This window comes from Pan troglodytes, chromosome 13 (genome assembly GCF_028858775.2).
Source record: "Pan troglodytes isolate AG18354 chromosome 13, NHGRI_mPanTro3-v2.0_pri, whole genome shotgun sequence".
In the NCBI taxonomy this organism is placed as follows: Eukaryota; Metazoa; Chordata; class Mammalia; order Primates; family Hominidae; genus Pan; species Pan troglodytes.
The window spans coordinates 43,412,512-43,433,243 of NC_072411.2; the positions used below are offsets into that span (position 1 = coordinate 43,412,512).

The 20,732-nt window shown below is 34.4% G+C and overlaps 1 protein-coding gene across 1 annotated transcript in view; it reads right to left on the reverse strand.

Moving 5' to 3' along the window:
• Positions 1–20,732, reverse strand: part of LRP1B (LDL receptor related protein 1B) — a 1,946,873-nt gene that overhangs the window by 1,127,676 nt on the left and 798,465 nt on the right. The window lies entirely within an intron of this gene.

The window sequence follows — 20,732 nt, forward strand, 5'->3', positions numbered from 1 at the left end:
AAGGCAACCAACTTCAATTTAAGTTTGTAGCCTTCTTTTGTACACTCAAGATAAATTAAAAATTAAAACCCCAAACATCAGACCAAAAGTCAAATTAATGAACGAAGGAAAATATAAATCCCAGTAACTAGTATTATAAGAGATAATCTATCTCCTAGAATTTTACCTGAATTGGTAATTATATGGATTTTAGAGGGTATAGTAATATTATTGATCTTGCATACTGCTACCTTTTCCTAAATCCTATTCATGTCTTTTATTCACATTATTTTCTCATGCACACTATGGTACATATTTGTCATACTTTTTGACTGTTCATATTTTGAACACTTTTTCTCTGTCCAGGAATTACCTAAATTACCAAATTATCAGGGCCTTCCTCAGTCTACACAGCCTGGAAATTCCAACTATTCACTTGACCAACCTCTCTTATAGTAGAACAGAAGCATATAACCTGAGTATTGCTCATTAGGTATACCCACCTCAAACTGGATCAGAAGCTAGTTTTGCAAAAAATTAGGAAGAACAAGGACTCCATTTTTGTAATGCTGCTGCTATCAAAGAGAGATACTTCTAGTTTCCAAAGACACCAATAGTAGCAGCCTGAATGGCAGAAACCAGAAACCAGTTATTTACTGTTGGTGATTCAAGCTGTGTGTCTATACTCAGTGGCAGCAATGATAATGTCTTCCCTGGAAGCCCTGATAGTTTGTATTCTGCTATAAGAAAGGTTGGGCAAGTGCACAGTTGGAATTTTCAGGCTGTACAGTCTGAGGGTTGTTCCTGATAATATGATAACTCAGGTAATTTCTGAATAGAGGAAAAGTGTTCAAAATATGGACAGTCAAAAAAGTATGGCAAATACACACTACAGAGTATGAGGAAATGATCTAAAGGAAAGATGATTTGAGCATCGTTCTAGGCTATATGATGTCCAAGTATGATTCTATGGTTCCTTTTGAAATGATAAGAGGTAACATGTATGTTTTTAAGAAGACATTTTTCTGTGGAAATTACCTTGAATTCTTGTAGATAGTTTTCAAATAAATACCTTGGCTAATATTAAAGTTGACATGGCATGTTTGGTTTCTCTCACTTTGAGAAGAAGACAAATATGTTTTATATAACTGTGAGGAGTTGTGTTGTATATTTGCAGGAAAAGTCTATGCATGAATATTGCATAGCCAAAGGTATAGGCAGTGTCAGATACTTGTGATTGTAAGCCATACCCTTATGTCCTTGTTCTAAATACCACTCAAAGCTTTTTTCTTATTATCGCAACCTATCACCAACTGTAGAGGTTAAAAAGCCAATTATTTGTTTCACCAGCCTCCCTTTCATTTCTGTCATGATATGAAATGATCATTTGGCCCAATCAACAACAAATAGTCATGATGGAAATATGTGTTCACTTTTTAAATTTTTTTATTTTATTTATTTTTTATTTTATTTATTTTAGTTTTGAGACAGAGTTTTGCTCTGTTACCTAGTCTGGAGTGCAGTGGTGCGATCTTGGCTCACTGCAACCTCCACCTCCCGGGATCAAGGGATTCTCTTGCCTCAGCCTCCCGAGTAGCTGGGACTACAGGCGTGCACCACCACGCCCAGCTAATCTTTCTATTTTTAGTAGAGGTGGGTTTTCACTGTGTTAGCCAGGGTGGTCTGGATCTCCTGACCTTGTGATCCACCTGCCTCCGCTTCCAATGTGTTCACTTTTTGATGAAGGTTTTTCCATCATAATAAAAAGAGAGCTTTGATAAGAAATACCTGTTTTCTTTTCCTGATTATTTTTGTTTCAAAATGTGATTCCTGAAAGTGTAACCACTATTTTGTAACTATGAGGAGTCAAACCTAAAATGCAAACTATTATATCAAAGAAGTTAAGAGCTGAGCCACTGAATAAACCCTGAAAACACACTGAATTTATAATTATGATATCAAGAAATAATACTCTAATTGTTTAATAGAGTTTTAACTGGGTATCCTCTTACTTGTAGCTGAAAACAATGTTGGGTTTAATAGATATTAACTGAGTATCCTTTTACTTATAACTGAAAACAATGTTAAATGATATCCCACAGACAATGAATGAGTAAACTGCTAAGCAATAGAGGGTAAATTAATGGGGATTTATGGAATATTTGTCACTGAAATGTAATAAGCACATAGACTATGAATATGGAAATATATTTTTTGGTTCATTAATGAAATTAATTAGTAGAAAATATTTTTTCAACTGAACAAGAAAATGAATAAATTTCTTTAACAGTATACATTATAATTCTGGACTGTTGTGCAAAATTCAAAGAAAGTCCCATGTCATTCTTTGCTAATTACAAAATGTATGACTGTTGAGGAAAAACAACCCTCTTCCAGGAACCTTCTTCAAAGACACAATTATATAGAGAATACTTCAGTGATTTCTCCTATTCAGAATGTATTGTTTTATACTTCTGAATAGGGTATCAACTCCTCTTGACAAAGCAAATTTATGTCACTTAAAATGAATATTAAGTTAGAGAAATGGCAAATAAATTTATCTCCTACTCCAAAATATGCAGAGTTAGAATATTGAGTGTTTGTTTAATACAGAGAATTACTTTCAAAGATGTTAGACAAGCTGAAATCACAATCAGGAAAGGTGAAGCTACCTCAAAATTTGGAACAATATAGGAAGCCACTATCACCCTGAAGGTTAGGCAGATAAATAGAGAAAGCAGTAACGATGAAACCAATGAGCTGAGGCCTTCTGGCAAAAGTGCAAACCTTGATGGACTTCATGGTCAGGTTTGACTGTGAAGGGTCAGTTATCTGCTGTCCAGAGCCATGGAGAAAAATGTGGCTACTGCCAGAGTGGCCACCTGATTTATCAGGTGAGATACCCTGTAAGGAGAATGGAGAAATATCCTGACTTCTTTCTTCCTCTTACCCTCCAATCTTCTTACTTCTCTCTATTCTGCCTTTCCATTGGCCTAATCTAATCAGAAACCGGCTGCCAAGTTAATTTCTATGTTTCTAGTAGATTGTTAGTTCTACGAAATTGTTTTCATTACTGTTTTATCCTTTAGGACTTGGACAGTGACTAGCACATGGCACTCAGGAAGTATTTCTTGAAAGAATAGATAGCAACACAGTTTTCTATAGAATTTCATAATCTCCATCATGCTTTGATAGAGATGATAGGCCAAAATAATAAGACATAATTGGAGGTTTGCATAAATGGATACATATAAAACATTGTATTCTACAAATATATAATATAGTATGATTTCAAGTATTTGTAAAACACTTATAAAAACTGATAAAAATTACTTACAAAGGAAATATTTACATTCTAAAATATCAAATTGTATACAAGATAATTTGATTCAATTATTTATTAATTAGAATTTTTCAAAAGCTGAATTTTAACTTTTAAAAATGTACATACTATGAAAAACAAATCTATGATTACAATCATAAAATAAGAAAATAAGAATAGCAGCTTATGTACCATGTGATTAAAATTGTATTTTGAGGCAAAAATATAGCATAAAGTAATTTCAAGATTTAAAAAATGATTAAAAAGTTTAACCAAGTCAAGAAATTACAAACCTAACCAAACAAACCCAGAAAAGCAGAAGAAATAAAATAATAAAGACAAGGACAAAATAAATGAAAAAAAAAACCCCCACAGAATTGCTAAATAAATACAAATGCTATTAAAAAATACACACTGGAAGTTTTATTTAAAAAATAGGCAAATATTAGAATGAGAAAGTACATACAGGAGAAGAGAGAAAATATTACATTATAAATGCTATGCACAAAATAAATGACTTACGAGGAAAAGCGTCAAATTAAGTTTAATAAAAATACATAACTTGGCCGGGAGTGGTGGCTCACATCTGTAATCCCAGCACTTTGGGAGGCCAAGGCAGGTGCATCACGAGGTCAGGAATTCAAGACCAGCCTGGGCAAGATGGTGAAACCCTGTCTTTACTACAAATACAAAAATTAGCGGGGTGCGGTGGCAGGCACCTGTAATCCCAGCTACTTGGGAGGCTGAGGCAGGAGAATCGCTTGAACCCGGGCAGCAGATGTGACAGTGGGCCAAGATCGTGCCACCACACTCCAGCCTGGGCTATAGAGTGAGACTTCGGCCCCCGCGCCCCGCCCCACCCCACCCCGCCCCCCAAAAAGTACATAACTTAAATATATTAATATCTATGAGAAAGTATTAAAAATTAGCTAATCACTTTCAAATTAGCCAGAGACCTTAAGCAGTGAATACTGGTAGCCAAGTATGCACAGAGAAGTAACTTAAGTTTAAGACAGTAAGGTTTGGAAGTATAGAAAGACACAGATACACAAAACTGTAGAAATATAGAAAGGTTAGAAACAGGGAAGATAGATACACAAAACCAAATCAGTAATAAGTGTGTAGAAAATAATTTGACTTTGGGTAATGTTACTTGTAATTCTATAAAACACAGATTTATCTACTTCAAAAACACAAGCAATAAGGACTTCCAGTGAAGACCTGTATGGACTAAATTTTAAGCAGCCGTAATAGGCAAGGATTTAGTGATTATTTGTATTTCATCTCTGATGTGGAAAAGCAATCGTTGTAAGCCAGAATGATATGGATTAATATGGGGCACAAAAAATACCTATGTCAATGGAAGAGGACAAATATCCAAGTCAGGACCAAAAGTGACACACTTTGTCTCCAAGCTAAGTAAGAACTTCATTTATTCAGTATTAAAAGTTATTGCCAGAATTATCTTGCAGGAATACTTGTATATTATATGTGAATTGATACTTTTGTATAAACATGTACCTATGAAAATATACAGAATGGATATATATGTGACTGTCACCAAATTGATATCTAATTTTTCATCAATGTGTGTTTATTGATCCTGTCTTTACTTTTGTTCTTTCTTTTTAAAGAAACCCCAAGTCAAAAAGAAAGACATATACTCCAGGTAATGTAAAGGTGGTGTAACTGAACCACTGTACTACCTCAATTTCAGAGTGTTTTGCCAGTATATCAAAGCTCAGGCTGGGGCAGGAAGGAAAGCATCAGAATGGTGCTTAAACAAGGACAATTCCCCGGCAGGAGGACCTGCAGCTGTCTGCAATGTCTACATACACTGTGAGTATGCACATTTAAATATCACTTTCATTTGCTATATAGGAAGGAAAGGCTAGGATAATTATTGAAAGAAGATAAAACATCAGGTAAACCCAAATACACAAGCATATAAATACATAGCACATTATTTAAATTTGTTCACTTAGCAAATGAAGTGATGTGAAAATATTAAATTGAAATATCTAGACTTTTCTTTCACCTTGCCATTTTAGAAGTCATTTTATAAGTACCTCCCCAAATAAATAGATTGAATAAATAAAGCATGCAATGTAATTGATATTAACATAATTAATGAAACTAGTTTCATTAGGTAATGGATGCTAAAAGGTAAGCCACACATAACTTAATCTCATTTTTATTTTGAATTTTAAAATCAGACACCAAACTATATGAAAGTTTCATTACTAGTATTTATTAGAAATATGGGACCAAAATCAATGACAAATTTAGCTACAGTGAGGATATTTTGAGATCTGTTTGACATAAGGAAGTATAGTTAATACCCTTCCTATATTCATGAATCTTATCTTTTATTCACATTTAAAAACAATTTTAAAATAATTGTTTTCTTAGCCCTTTTAAAAACTGATATCCATTTCTACTCTTTCTCTCAGAATAGGCTCCTTATTGTTTCTTGCTTGTCTAAATCTTTTAAATTATATTCATGTATTTAAAGGAGATATGCTGTTATACAAATTCTACTCATTCAATCTGCATTTCTCAGCAGTGATCTCCTTAGGAAAAAAATATGTTGTGTGAAACAATTTAAAATATTTTTAAAACCCTAAAGATTAGAAATACTCGACAGTAAAACATATCTCGATGTGTCTCAGTATTGGAAATCATACTTTTTTCTTTAGCATTGTTTATAATTTCTTTTAACTGATTAGTTCAGTGCTCAAACTACTTGCTAGTTGTAGGTGGGGAGTCTTTCCTCTTTCAAGCTTTCAACGTATCTTTTAATACCCTGCAATGTAAATAATGTGAAGTTATCTGAAGAAGAACGCTGTTCAATCCTTCAGAAAAGTCTATTTGAGAAGTCTTTCCAGACCCTTGTTAAAACGATACTTACTTTAAGAAAAAAATATCTATCATTCATTCCACTGCATTGTTCAGTTGTCACTTTTAGTTTAGTTAGAGCAAATCCAGAACCCTAGTACACTATCCTTTCACTCATTCTTCCGTCTCAACACCCCCTCTCAAGTATATAACATAGGGAAGGATTGTTTTCTGATACCTTTAACCATTCTGCCAAACAGGAATATATTACAAGGAATATTTAATAGCTTCAATAAGCCAAATATATTTCCTATTACTTGTGTAGAGTATTCAGAGAGCTATTTAGTATCTAAGATCAAAGACAATCTTTTAAATTTAATATGCATCTTCTCTGCCTTTTCATCAGTTATTTCTTGAGCATTTTACAGACACTGTGCTACCCCTTCTCAAAGAAAATGGTTTATATGACTTGCTTGATCAACATTTAAACTTGTTTTGGTCCTATTAATAGGAAAAACCTTTCTATCCTTTTCCAAAGAGATGATTATGTATATTTAATTTACACTTTGGTTGGTAATGATGACATGCATTGCATTTTGGGAAGAACGGTCTTAACAGGTGCATGGGGCAATAGGAGGGCGTCTGCAAGTAGCCAGCAGATGGGCATGGCAGTGGGAGAGGACCACCAGGTAATCAGCAGATGGACAGCGCAGAAGAAAGGAAACTCCGTGTGAGCAGTGAATGGCTAGACCAGCAGTAAAACTTTGCCACTTGGCATATGGTACAATGCTCATTGCATCAGCTGGAATTTGTACTACTACATTTTTGGCCAAGTCAGGAAGAGAGATTTCTAAAATATGCATATGACATTTCTTTCAAAATTCAGCAATATTTTCACAGACAAAATTGCAAATTCTTCCTTAACAAGTTGTATTACTCTTCTTTTTGGTTCACAAAAGAATTTGGTATTTTGTACCCACAAAATCATTCTGAAACTGGGATCAAATCCATCCACCTCACCAGAAGAAAGAAAGCTTTTAAAAAGTAAAAGCATTCACTTGCATTAATTAAAAAAAAACTTAACGTAATGATGTGTTTCATCTTGGTATGTATTTAATGGAATAGTTCATTCATTCATTTATTAATTCATTCCAAAAGCTTGGTAAAAATGTTAGTGCTTTATTAGATACACCACCTGCAGCTTAATCTTCCTATATCACAACATTGATTATTTCAGTCTCCAGCTTAAATATCTTTATTTTTTATTGCCCAATCATAAAAAGTTCAAATTATGTAGTGTGAATGTAGGTCCCTCCACAATCTGGTGTCAAAGCATCTCAGAGTCATAACCCAAACTGCTTTGTACATCTTCTATAATTGTTTCTTTTTCTGATATATGACATACTTCTTTGTGTGTTTTTGTCCACCAGGTCTCACCACCCATTTCTGTCCAATCTTAACCATTCTTCAAAACCCATTCAAGTATTTAAATGAATAGATCTTGATTATATTATCTTGAATGGAAGTGTTTGGCAAAGAAACAACTTTCTAAGCTGAGCTTTAGAATATTTTATTAGAACATGTTTCTTTCTCTATTGAGGGCTGTTAGGCCACGTAACTACAAATTTTTAAGGAACTGGAGATTGTGTGTTTATATTTCTCAATGACACTTAGAACATTCTGTTTCTGTGTTTTTCAAAAATGTCTCTTATTTTCGTTACTAAATTGAACTCCTTCAGGAATTACTAACCTAGATCTACCATGTTGTCTTAACCATAGTAAATATTCAATGAATATTTGACAACAAAAATATTTAGAGTAACAGATAATTATTCAAAAGGAAGTATCATTTAATATTGTATATTTAATCAAAAACTTGAATGTATCACACTATCAGAAGTCTTTTAGATACTTCTCAAGACTTATTTGGTATTTTACATGTACTTTTTTGTAGGTGGTGATTAAAAATGTTGGAATATACTTAAGACATTTTCTACTTAAATGCTGAAAAAATTCCCCAATTATATTTTGTTAAAATGTATCGTTATTCTATAAATATGTTTTCTAAACAAAGATATATTCAGCATAAATTCTTTTCAAATTACACAATTTCCCCAATTATAATTTGTTAAAACGTATATTTATTCTACAAATAAATACTTTCTAAACAAAGATAAGTTCAGCATAAATTATTTTCAAATTATAATAAGCTCCAAGTAAACAGAATCAAATTTCTAGGGTTTTATGGATTTGGTTTGATTTTCTCCTCCATATCATACTTCTATCTCATCCAGCATTCAGTCCTTATCTTGATACAAACTCAAGGGCAAGTACTCTTCTGTATGTTATAATCAGCATTCCTGTGAAGATTTCATACCTCGATCAATTACATTTGAAAATATCCTAGAAAAATATCAGTGTCATGGCAAGAGGATTTCTCTACTCACTTTTGTAAAGAACTGGGCAAGGCATAGCAAAGGAAATAATAGAATGAAGATATAACCTGGAGGAAATAACACACACACACACACACACACGCAAACACACACACAGTTGAATGATTAAATCACATACCCAGTGGAATAATTAAATCACGCACACACACGTAGTGGAATGATCAGATCATGCACACACAGTGGAATTATTAAATCATAACACACACACACACACATATATATATTTGTGAAAACATCTCATTGTACCCCATAAATATGTACAATTATTATTTGTCAATTAATATAAAGGAACTGGAGTAAGGAATCAGAATCCAAGAAGTGACAAGTCAGCTTCTTCCACTTATCTAAGTAACATATAGAAGGCACATAACATAGATTTATACACATGCATCTTTCAATCTGGCAGCTGAAAGGTAGATGTTTTACTTTATAAATTCTATATCCCAAAGTACTTCAAAATAAAATATAGTAATATCTACTTTGATATTTCCAGATAGCACCTTTTATCATAGCATTTTCGTGCTCCTAAATTATAGCACAGAATGTGAAATTTGAATCTGAAAATTTCTAAGAGTTTAAGTAAACGTATTATATGTTCTAACTTCAAATAAAATAACTAAACTTTGTAATTATATGTATGCTTCCGAGTATAAAAATAAAAATGAACACAATTTCCAGTTACTTAAAAATTTGTAGTTACTTGGACTAATAGGGCCCACTACAGAAAGAAACATGTTCTAATAAAGTATTCTAAAGCTCAGCTTAGAAAGCTGTTTCTTTGCCAAACACTTGCATTCACTGAGAGAAAACAGCTTATGATGAATCTTTTAGAAAGCAGGCTTATAGTTGCTTTTTATAGCTGTATATGTAAACCCATGTAATATGAACCAATGGAGAAAGAAACATGTTCTAATAGATTTTCAGTTTGCTTACAAAGGTGCTTCTCTGTGAAACTCTTCCATTCACTGAAAGAAAAAAAAATTATGATGCATCTTTTTTGTTTGTTTGTTTGTTTGTTTGTAGAGCTAGGGTATCTATGTGTTTCCCAGGCTGTCTTGTATTCCAAGCCTCAAGTGATCCTCCCAATTCGGCCTCCCAAAGTGCTTGAGCCACTGCATCTGGCTTTATCATGCATCTTAAGAAAGAAAGCATGCTTGCATTTATTTTTATTTCTGAATTTTGCTACTTGGAATGTTAGAGTCCCATAAAGAATGAAACATGTGCTAATAATATATTCTAAAGGCTAGCTTAGAAGTGTTTTTTTTTTTTGTCAAACACTTCCATTCACTGAAAGAAAACAGCACATGATCAATCTTTAAGAAAGCATGCTTACATTTACCTTTTATAGCTTCATATGTAAACCCATGTAATATAAACCAGTAAAGAAAAAACATGTTCTAATTTTTGTTTTGTTTTGTTTTTGTTGTTTTTTGTTTGTTTGTTTTGTTTTTTTTGAGACAGAGTCTCGCTCTGTTGCCCAGGCTGGAGTGCAGTGGCCCAGGCTGGAGTGCAGTGGCACAATCTCGGCTAACTGCAAGATCCGCCTCCCGGGTTCACACCATTCTCCTGCCTCAGCCTCCTGAGTAGCTGGGACTACAGGCACCCGCCACTACGCCCAGCTAATTTTTTGGTATTTTTAGTAGAGATGGGGTTTCACCGTGTTAGCCAGGATGGTCTTGATCTCCTGACCTTGTGATCCGCCCACCTCAGCCTCCCAAAGTGCCAGGATTACAGGCATGCGCCACCGCACCCGGCCAACAAGTTCTAATTTTAAAAATATATGCTAGTTAGCCCTCTTATTAATCTTAACAAATTTAAATAATCATTATTTTAAGTTGATGAATGTAAAACAACTGGTTCTTATTTTTCTGCTCTTATTTCTTTGTGTTTTTCACACTGCTGCAACAAATCTACTCTACAGATATATCTCAAAATTACAGATTATTTGGTCATTTTGATGGTCCTCAATTTTCCAAGATGGTTAGAGATACAGAAATAATTTTTCAACATTACAAGTGCAAGAGGTTACTCGTGTTTATCAACATCTGAATCTTCCCTTTTGGACAACTGGTGGGAGGTATATGACTTATACAAAAACACAACTCATTCTTGTGATCTGAAATCTTTAGTTACATAGTTGAAATAAACACAATAACTAAGCTTTCATGTATAAATGTTCACCAATTTCTTCTGAAGTTCCCTTCAGTTTAAGGAATAAAATAGATCTATTGTTTTTTGTAATCCTCAAAATAGCTTCAATGTTCAGTCTATCTCAAAATGATATTACCTAATTGGGAACTAGCCATTAATTTCAGATATTGCATTTCCTGTTTGCATTTTCATGCAATATTTTATTAACTAAAAAGGCAAAAACACTTCTATTTAACCCTTCCTCAGTTTTTACCCTTTTATTTCAAAATCAGCCATATTGGAGTTTCTTTCAGAAAATCATGACAAATTTAGCCATTCTTAAGTAAAGGAGATTCAAGATGAAGAACAAAAGCTTTACTTTTTTCTCAAATGTCTTGTTTTCTTTGTTGCCCATCAATTTAGAAAACAGTGAATCCTCACTATGGTGAAGGAATGGATCCTAGTTCACTAGGTGAAAACGCTGGGTCGCTTTTCTCAATCTCTGTCAAAAATTTAGTTAGACTCGATCTTTGGTATCCCATTACAACACACATTCAGTTCGTTTACCTTTTAACTCACTTGAAATTACTGCATCTCGAAGATGACACGGGAAGGGAAGAACTGATGAGTTCTAAAGGTAACAGTAGAGATGATTGGCTTTTTTGTTGTTATGTGATTATGGACTTGCCTGAACCTTCATAAAATGTCCAGCTACTAAATATAGTGGGCAACAGAGCTAAAAACTATTGCTGCTTTTCTTAGCCTTTGATAAAATATATAAGAGAAGGCTACTATTGGGGAAAAATTTTAATTTCATATAGTACAACTTCCTTATTTATAGTTAACATTAAGTGAGCTTCACATAATTACACAGCTTGTTAGTAACAAAAATAAGAATAAACAGTATGTACCTAAATATTTTTTCATTATGTCTTCTCTCCATTGTATACTTTAAATCCTATAATTTGTATATGCATTAAAAATAAGAACTTAAATTAGACACAGAAAATTCCCATAATAAGAAGCCACACTTGAAATAGTCAGATTTCCTACTTTAAATGGATAACAAAGCGTTCTAATTTTTGAAACGTATTTTGGATTGGTTTAGACATTTGAAATGCTTTTTTTTTTTTTTTTGAGACGGAGTCTTGCTCTGTCACCCAGGCTGGAGTGCAGTGGCAGGATCTCGGCTCATTGCAAGCTCCGCCTCCCCAGTTCTCGCCATTCTCCTGCCTCAGCCTCCCAAGTAGCTGGGACTACAGGTGCCCGCCACCATGCCCGGCTAATTTTTTATACTTTTAGTAGAGACAGAGTTTCATCTTGTTAGCCAGGATGGTCTCGATCTCCTGTCCTCATGATCCACCCGCCTCAGCCTCCCAAAGTGCTGTGCTAGGATTACAAGCATGAGCCACCGTGCCCAGCCTGGAATGAATTATTTAACCATCAATGCCTATTTATAAGGTTCATTAAATATAAATATGAAATGATTAGAAAATGCAAGACCATATTTAGCAAAGTAAAAGACCTCTTGTCAAAATAGAGCATCATAAAACAAACAAAATTTTAATAACAACCCTAGAAAAATTTTGTGCCAACACATGTGAAAAAGCTTCACTACAATACAGTTAATCTAAAAGTGTATACCTCACCATGCCATTAAATATTGATTTTTTAATCTATTTTTAGATTTTTCCGTTTGCTACTAAATTATTAGCACTTCAAATTTTTAAAAATTCAGGTTTTTGTAACCGGTAAAATGTAAGATTAAGATGATTACTTTAGGATATTTAATGTAATATAAAATTCAGGGGAGAAGTCAGTTAATCAAAGTATGAATTGTGGAATGTCTTAAGCTACTATCAAGGTCTCCTGTTTATAGTCTGCATATCTGGGAATAATTTGTGAATGTCTGAGATGTGGGAATTTATATGTGATTTTGGAGATGAGGCCTTCCTGGAAGTGTAGTATGACATTTGCTGGGAGAAAAAACCAAGAATGCAAAGCACTGAAAACTAATTTGCAGAAGAGGAGGATGCATAAAGAGGGTAAGCATTTATCAAACATGTTATACTACAGAGGGGAAAAGTTCCTTGTTGATGGAGAAGTTCCTTAGCTTTCGTACTACACATCCATCACGTGAGGACAGAAAATATCACAGATAAATATTGCATTGTATAATATAGTATTCTGAATACAAATAAGGAAGAGATTCTAAATGTCAATGCATAATGGATACCTCACATGTGGCTTTTATTCTAATTTGTTTTGCTGATTTTATGCTTGGGAATGATACCCAGGCTGTTAGTTACTGAAATGATAATGCTTTATCACAGTTGTGATTTCTTATAAAAATTTAATTCAGACCTACCAGCTCTAAACTATAAAACCATAGATATCAATTTAGAAAGCTATTATGTAAGAATAGGTGAATCTTAACTGACAATAAGTTCGATTGAGATACACTTCATTATTTAACACACAGGTGCATGGTATTAATAATATTGCTACTTAGAGAAAAGTTTTTTTTCTCTAAAGCTTACAAAATTACATATTTCAGCTATAGTTAATTCATATTAATCTGCTGGAAATGAAATTATTTTTCTTCAAGTAATATAGGGAAACATTATGCTGATCTTAAACAGAATTGTACACAAAGTGCTTGGTAATATAAAAAGCATTATGTTGCCAATTTACCCTTGCAGAATATAATAATATCAAGTAGTATCATTTAGGAAGCATAAACTAAAATAAACATCAGGACCAAGCCCCACAACTAACCAAAATAAAACAAATTTTAAAAAGCCTGTCTAAAAAGGAACAAAGATTATTTAAAATATATTTAAGATCTTAAGTAAAATGGATTTAATTGTATATTAAATTGATTTCCTTTAAGTTTTCTAATCAAAACAGTGAGAAAATTTGCTCTGAAAACCTATCACCTAATTTTCAAACATTTACATCAAGAGATAGGTAACATAGGTGAAAGAATTTTTAAGAATAAGACTGAAATTCAAGATTCATGTTGTCTTCATGAAGTTGAAAATTCATTTTGTCAGTTTCAGAAACAATGAATTCAAGGGCCCCAAAAATACCAATGTTGAAGCCAATGTCAACGTTTTAAAAAGTTACATTTAATTTTGTCTCAATTTTTAAACCCTCCCATGAATCACACAAGATTCATGCTTTGTTTTCAGTCAATTTATAAAATATTAGATTTCCATTACCATTATTATCATCATGATCAGTTTTTACAATTCCAAGATAGAGTATAGGCAATCTACAATCTGTTTTTATTTTTATTTTCAAAATATTTGTATATATTCATGGGGTACAAGTGCAATTTTTCTATATTGATATATTGCATTGTGGTGAACTCAGGGCATTCAATGTATTCATCACTGAAGCAATGCACATTGTACCCACGGAGCAAGCTCCCATGATTTACCCCTCCAAGTCACCATTGTCCATCATTCAATACTCTGCTTCCATGTATACACATTATTTAGCTCCCACTTAAAAAAGAACATGCAGTATTTGACTTGCTGTGTCTGAGTTATTTCACTTAAGACAATGTCCTTCAGTTTCATTCATGTTGCTGCAAAAGACATGATTTCATTCTTTTTTTATGCCTGAAGAGTACTCCATTATGTACATATGCCACCTTTTCTTTATCCATTCCTCCATTGATAAGACACTTAGCTTGATTCCCTATCTTTGCTATTGTGAATGGTGCTGCAATAAACATATGAGTGCAGGTATCTTTTTGATGTAATTATTTCTTTTCCTTGAGTATCTACTGGGTAGATACTCAGTAGTGGGACTGCTGCATCCTCTGGTAGTTCTATTTCTTTGAGAAATCTCCAAACTGTTTTCCATAGAGGTCGTACTAATTTACATTCCCACCAACAGTATATAAGATCTCCCTTTTCTCTACATCCCTTCCAACATCTGTTAATTTTTTGTCTTTTTAATAATACTAATTCCAATTGGTATAGGATGATATCTCATTGTGGTTTTAGTTCACATTTCCCTGGTGATTAATGATGTTCAATGTTTTTTCATAGACTTCTTGGCCATTTGTTTGTCTTCTTTTGAGAAATGTTTATTCATGTCAGCCTACTTTTCAATGGGATTATTTGGGGTTGTTTTTTGTTGAGTTGTTTGGGTTCTTCGTAGATCCTGGATATGAGTCCCCTGTTGAATGTATACTTTACAAATATTTTCTCCCATTCTGCAAGTTGTTGTTTCACTCCTCTGTTATTTCTTTTGCTGTGCAGAAGCTTTTTTGTTTAAATCCCATTTGCCTATTTTTTGTTTTTGTTCCCTGTGCTTTTGAAGTCTTATTCGTGAATTCTTTGCCTAGACCAGTGTCTAGAAGAGTATTCCCCAGGTTTTTTCTAATGTGTTTACGGTTTCAGGTCTCATATTCAAGTCTGTAATCCATCTTGAGTTGATTTTTATATATGATGAGATATATGGATCCAGTTTCATTCTCCTGCACACGGCAGTCCATTTTTCCCAGCACCATTTATTGAAAACTGCATCCTTTCCTCAGGATATAGTATTTCCAAGTTTGGCAAAGATCAGTAGCCTTTGATTATGTGGCTGTATGTCTGAGTTCTCTTTTCTTTTCTTTCTTTTGAGATGGAGTTTCGCTCTCGTGGCCCAGGCTGGAGTGCAGTGGCGTGATCTCGGCTCACTGCAACCACTGCCTTCTGGGTTCAAGTGATTCTCCTACCTCAGCCTCCTGAGTAGCTGGGATTACAGGCACGCACCACCACGCCCGGTACATTTTTGTATTTTTAGTAGAGACCATGTTCATGTTGGCCAGGCTGGTCCTGAACTTAGTTCTCTATTCTATTCCATTGATATATGTGTCTATTTTTATACCAGTAACATGTTCTTTCAGTTACTATGGCATTTTAGTATTATCTGAAGTCAGACAATGTGATGCTTCTAGCTTTGTTCATTTTGATTAGGGTTGTTTGGCTATTTGGGCTTTTATTGGTTCCAAATGTATTTTAGAATTGTTTTTTCTAAATCTGTGAAAAATGACATTGGTAGTTTGATAAAGATTACATTGAACCTGTAGATTGCTTTGAGCAATATGGTTATTTTAACAATATTAATTCTTCCAATCCATGACCATGGGATGTTATTCCACTTCTTTGTGTCATCTACTCTTTCTTTCTTCAGGGTTTTGTAGTTGTCTTTGTAGAGATCTTTTATATCTTTAGTTATATATATTACAAGGTAATTTTTTAATATTGTAAATGAGATTGCCTTCTTGATTTGGTCCTTGGCTAGATCATTATTAGTATACAGAAATGTTCCTGATTTCTATACATTGACTTTTCTATCCTGAAATCTTACTGTATTCACTTATCACATCTAAGATTTTTTTTGGTGGAGTCTTTAGGTTTTTCTAGATATAAGATCACACCATAAGTGAACAGAGATAATTTGACTTACCCTTTTCCAATTTTGATATTTTTATTTTTTTTCTCTTGCCCAATTGCCCTGGTGAGAATTTCCAGTACTATCTTGAACAAGACCGATAAAAGTGGGCATTCTTGTCATGTTTCAATTCTGAGAGGGAATGCTTTCACCTTTTCCCCACTTAGTATGATGTTGGCTGTGGGTTTGTCATATATGGCCTTTATGTTGAGTTATGTTTCTTCTGTCCCTAATTTGAAGATTTTTATTATGAAAAGATACTGAATTTTATCAAATGCTTTTTCTGCATCTATTCAGATGATCATATAGTTTTTTTCATATGATTTTGAACAGATTAACATGTTTCTGTTCATGTGATGTATCAAATTTATTGATTTATATATATTGAATCATCCTTGCATCTCTAAGATAAAGCCCACCTGACTATGGTACAGTATCCTTTCATTGTGTTATTGGATTCAAGTTACTAGCACATTGTTGAGGACTTTTGTGCCTATGTTCATCGGAGATATTGGTCTATGATTTTCTTATTTTGTTATATCTTTGTTTGGGTTTCATATCAGGGTGATACTTGCTTCATAAAATGAGTTAGGGAGAACTCCCTCCTTAATTTTTTGGAATGGTTTCAGGATTACTGGTATTGGTTCATTTTTGTATGTTTGGTAGAATTTGGCTGTGCATCCAACTGGTCCTGGCGTTTTTTAGGGGTTAAGGGGAGGATTTTTTTTTATTACTTATTCAATCCCACTACTCATTATTGATCTGCTCAGGGGTTCTTCTTGGTTCAATCTCAGGAGCTTGCAGTTTTCCAGGAATTTATTTCCTCTATGTTTTCTAGTTTGTGAGCATACAGATGTTCATAGCAGTCTCTCATGATATTTTTAATTTCTATGGTATCAGTTGTAATATCTCCTTTTTCATTGCTGTTTATTTACATCTTCTCTCTTCTTGGTTAGTCCAGCTAGTGGTTTATTATTTTTGCTTCTCTTTTCAAAGAACCAACTTCTTATTTTGTTGATCATTTCTATTTTGGGGGTGCCTCTCTTTAATTCTCCTCTGACGTTTGTCATTTATTTTCCTTAGCTAACTTTGGATTTGGTTCGTTCTTGTTTTTTCCAGTTAATTGAGGTGCAACATTAGCTTGCTATTTTGTGATTTTTCTACTTTATTGATGTATGCATTTAATGCTATAAACTTAGCACTAGGTTTTAGTATGTTGTGTTTTCATTTTCATTTGTTCCAAAAATTTTTAAAAATTTCTGTCTTAATTTCTTAGTTGACCCAGTTATCATTCAAGAGCATGATGTTTAATTTCCATGTATTTGTATAGTTAATAAGTTTCCACTTAGAACTGACATCTAGTTTTAATCCACTGTGGTCTGGAAGGTGAAATCACTTGATATGATTTCAATTTTTACAAATTTTTAAAAATTTTTTGTGGCCTATACTCTAGTCTATTTTGGAGAATGTTCCACATGCTAACGAAAACGATGAATATTCTATAGTTGGTGCATAGACTGTTCTGTAAATGTTTGTTAAGTCCATTCTATCTAAAATCCAATTTAAATCCAATGTTTATGTTAAATCTCTTTCTCAATGATCTGTCTAGTGCTATGGGTAGGGTGTTGGAGTCCCTACCTATTATTGTATTGCTGTCTATCTCTTTTTTAAAGTCTAGTATTATTTGTTTTGTGAATCTGGGGACTCCAGTGTTGGGCGCATATATATTTAGAGTTGTTGTATCCTTTTAATAAATTGATCCCTTTATCATTACATAATCACCTTTTTTTTTAACTGTGTTTGATTTTAAAAGTCTGTTTTAGCTGACATAAATATTGCTACTCCTGCTTGCTTTTGGTTTCCATTTGTGTGGAAGATCCTTTTCTTTATGTCCAGTCTATATGTGTCTTTATGAGTATCTTTCAAGTGTAGCATTAAACCATTGACATACAAGGTTAATATTGATATATGAGGCTTTGTTACTGTCATATTATTGTTTTCAAGGTGTTTTATCATTTCTTTGTTTCCTTCCTTTTCTCTTTGTTTTATTTTGGTATTTATGGTTTGATGAGATTTTGTCATGTTGCCATTTGATTCATTTTTCTTCCTCTTTTGTGAGATTGTTTTATAAAACCTGCGAGTTTTATATTTTCACATGTTTTGTGATGGTGAATTTTGACATTTCATTTACATGTTTAAGATCCTTTGAACATTTCCTGTAGGTTCAGTCTAGTGGTTACAAATTCTGTCAGCATTTACTTGTATGAGAAGACTTTATTTCTTCTTCATTTTTGCAGCTTCAGGAAGGGTATGTTTATAGAGAAATATACAGAAAAACACTGTATTTCCTTTAGTGTTTTTCTTTCAGCACTTTGAATATGCCATCCCATTCTCTAATCACCTGTAAGGTTTCTGCTGAAAAGTTTACTGTTAGTCTAATGGGATTTCCTGTATAGGTGACTAGATACTTTTCTCTTGCTAATTTTAATATTACTTCTTTCACTTTAACTTTTGACATTCTGACTATAATATGTTTGGTGAAGTCATTTTTGCAATGTCTTTGCCTGGGGGTCACCGGGTCTCCTATATCTGAATGTCTAAATCTCTTGCTAGAGTTGGGAAGATATTATTGATTATTCCCTTAAATAGCTTTTCTAAACTTTTTAATCTCTCTTGCCGCCGGGAATACCAATAATTCCTAAGTCCAGTCACTTTATGTGGTTTCTGATGTCTTGAAGGCTTCATTCATTCTATTTTATCCTTTTTTCCTTATTTTTATCTGACTGGATTATTTAAAAAGACACATCTTCAAGTTATGAAATTTTGTTTTCTGCTTGATCTAGTCCATCACCGAAGCTTTCAAATGTATTTTGCAATTCCTTCAGTGATATTTTAGTCCCATAATTTTTAAAGCTTTCTTATCTCCTTGGTAAACTTTTCATTCATATCCTGAATTGATTTTCTGATTTCTTTGTATTAGTTTTCAGGTTTTTCTTATATCACATTGAGCGTCTTTAAAGATCAATACTTTGACTTCTTGTTATGGTGTTTCAATAAATTATTTTTTATATTAGAATCAGTTGCTGGACCATTGTTGTTGTCCTTTGGTGGTGCCACACTTCCCTGCTTTTACACATTTCCTGTGTCCTTGTGTTGACATCTGCACATCTGGTGTAGCAGTCATTTGTTCCTATTTTTTGATATTGCTTTGTAGGGGAAAATTTTTTCTCCTGAAGTTGTATGTATGTTGTTGGTTAAGTAGGATCTGTTGGCTTTGATTTTGGGTGCCTGTGGTAGCATAATCTTTGTATGGCTTCTTTAGCAATACACATAGGTCAGTAGTGTCTGTGATTTTCTCAGTGGCTTAGGGTATATTTATTAGTTGAGATAGTGGTGAAGTTTTTCTGAGGACTTGGATGCCAAATGAGGTAGTCTTAAGGCTCCAATGGTGGCAGCATTTGGCTGAGTGTGCCTGTTTTTAGACCTCAGAGCAGCTTACACTGTTTCAAGTGTTAGTGCATCCTAGAGGTCTAATTCTTGGGTGACCAGATGGCGTGTTTGGAAGCTAGCAGTGGGAGTGGTGGGCTGGGTGTGTGGGTGAATTCTCAAGTCCCTGAGCAGCTAGTGTGTTGTGGGTGATGGCAGTAGCAGTGGTGGAGCAACCCACTGGGACCCAAGCAGTCCATGTTGGTGTTGCTGGTATCTGTGATGTCTTGGGCGGGCTACTCTCCAGTCCCACAGCTCCAGTCCCAGGGCTGCTGGTATTGTCCTAAGTGTGCTGAGGAGAGCTTGGTCTCCATGTCCCTCTCACAGCTGGGTGGGAGCTGCAACTGTGTCATTTCAAACTTAGCCTGAGGGAAGGGAACAACCTAGCATTAAATTCCCAATATTGCACTTTGGTCCTGGGACCAGATAAGACAGGGCCCCTTCCAGGCAAACAGCATAGGCAAGAAGCCGTGGGTGGTGCTTTCTACTCATATCTCAGTCTCACAGCAGCCCACTGTGGGGCAGTGAGTACTGCCCTAGATATGTGTAAGAGAGCATAGTTTCCCTGTCCTACCTTGGCTGGTCAGTGACTGCAGCCCCTTCAGCCCAAACTCAACTCATAATTAAACTCTCAAAATGGCGCCTTGCTTGTCCTTCCCAGGCAAGCAGTGTGGGCAAGAAGCTGTCGGGAGAGCAGCCCACTCACATTTCAGTCTCAAAAGCAGTCCATAGTAGGGCAGTAAGGACCCTCCCAGGATTGCAGAGGAGTGCCATGTCTCCCTTCTCCCTCCTTGGAGTAGTGTAGCAGCAGCCGCCATGTCTGTAGATCCCTGGTATCTAGGCTTTCAAAATAGCACTCAGCTCAAGCTGCTCTAGGATCAAATGACTGTGGGATTCCATATGGGTTCTCTTTTTGCAGCAACATCTCTGTGCAATCTTTAGGTATCTCCATATATCAAGCCTGAGCCCCCAGTGAGTCTAGGGTGTCTCCTATAGCGAAGATCATAAAAGCCCATTTCAAAATGTGGAGCTCTGGGAGTTTCTCTCTTACTGTTTCCCCACAT